This window comes from Arachis stenosperma, chromosome 4 (assembly GCF_014773155.1).
Source record: "Arachis stenosperma cultivar V10309 chromosome 4, arast.V10309.gnm1.PFL2, whole genome shotgun sequence".
In the NCBI taxonomy this organism is placed as follows: Eukaryota; Viridiplantae; Streptophyta; class Magnoliopsida; order Fabales; family Fabaceae; genus Arachis; species Arachis stenosperma.
Window position 1 is genome coordinate 74,493,229 of NC_080380.1, and position 1,727 is coordinate 74,494,955.

At 32.0% G+C, this 1,727-nt stretch overlaps 1 non-coding gene across 1 annotated transcript; it reads left to right on the top strand.

Annotated features, from left to right (window-relative positions):
- The first annotated feature begins 440 nt into the window (after positions 1 to 440).
- On the top strand, positions 441 to 545 carry LOC130977642 (small nucleolar RNA R71). The gene has a single exon (XR_009085327.1). It is a non-coding gene; the product is annotated as a small nucleolar RNA R71 (small nucleolar RNA).
- Positions 546 to 1,727: the final 1,182 nt, after the last annotated feature.

Here is a 1,727-nt window from a genome sequence, read left to right on the forward strand (position 1 = left end):
TTGGATGATTTCTCCATGAGGGACTATAGGTGTTTCCATAAGCTTCACCCATGTAATTCACCTCTACCATTGCAGGGTTCTCAGGATCATAAGCTTCTTCTTCAGAAGATGCCTCTTTAGTACTGTTGGATGCATTTTGCAATCCATTTAGACTCTGAGAAATCATGTTGACTTGCTGAGTCAACATTTTATTCTGAGCCAATATGGCATTCGGAGCATCAATTTCAAGAACTCTCTTCCTCTGAGACGTCTCATTACTCACAGGATTCCTCTCAGAAGTGTACATGAATTGGTTATTTGCAACCATGTCAATGAGTTCTTGAGCTTCTGCAGGCGTTTTCTTTAGGTGAATGGATCCACCTGCAGAATGGTCCAGTGACATCTTAGAGAACTCAGATAGACCATAATAGAATATATCCAAAATGGTCCACTCTGAAAGCATGTTAGAATGACACTTTTTTGGTCATCTGCTTGTATCTTTCCCAAGCTTCAAAGAAGGATTCACCATCTTTTTGTTTGAAGGTCTAAACATCCACTCTAAGCTTGCTCATCTTTTGAGGAGGAAAGAACTTAGCCAAGAAGGCCGTGACCAGCTTATCCCAGGAGTCCAGGCTATCTTTAGGTTGTGAGTCCAACCATGTTCTAGCTCTGTCTCTTACAGCAAAAGGGAAAAGCATGAGCCTGTAGACTTCAGGATCTACTCCATTATTTTCGGCTTCCATCTCCTCTTCCTTTTCAAAAATTTCTATAAGGTTGTCTCTGGATTGTTGTATTTTAGCTTCTCTTAGTTTCCTCTTCAGAGTCCTTTCAGGTTCAGGATCTGCTTCAACAAGAATATTCTTGTCCTTGCTCCTGCTCATATGAGAAAGAAGGGAACAGAAAATAATAATAGGGATCCTCTTTATCACAGTAGAGAGATTCCTTTATGTGAGTAGAAGAATAAAAGAATAGAATAAGGGAGGGAAAAATTCGAACACAAAGGAGAAGAGAGGGTTCAAATTTTTAGATGAAGAGAAGTGTTAGTGGATAAATAATTAAATAGAAGAAGATGAGAGAGAGGAGTTTTCGAAAATTATTTTTGAAAAAAGGTTAGTGATTTTCGAAAATTAAGAAAAGAAATAAAATTAAAATTAAAATTTGAAACAATTAGTTAATTAAGAAAATTTTGAAAAAGAGAGAAGTGATTTTCAAAAATTAGAAAGAGAAAAGTAGTTAGGTGATTTTAAAAAAGATAAGAAACAAACAAAAAGTCAATTAGTTAGTTGAAAAAGACTAGAAAATCAATTTTGAAAAGATAAGAAGTTAGAAAAGATTTTGAAATTAAATTTTTGAAAAAGATATGATTTTGAAAGAGATATGATTGAAAAGATATGGTTGAAAAAGATTTGATTTTTAAATTTAAAATTGATTACTTGACTAACAAGAAACTAAAAGATATGAGTTTAGAATTTAAAGATTGAACCTTTCTTAACAAGAAAGTAACAAACTTCAAATTTTTGAATCAATCACATTAATTGTTAGTAAAGTTTTCGAAAATTTTGAAATAAAGATAAGAAAAAGATTTTGAAAAAATAGGATTTTAAAAATTGAAAATTTGACTTGACTTATAAGAAATAGCTAAGTTTTAAAAAGTTTTTTACTAAGTCAACTCAAATTTTCGAAATTTATGAGAGAAAAAAGGAAAAGATTTTTTTTTTTTGAATTTTTAATGAGGAGAGAGAAAAACA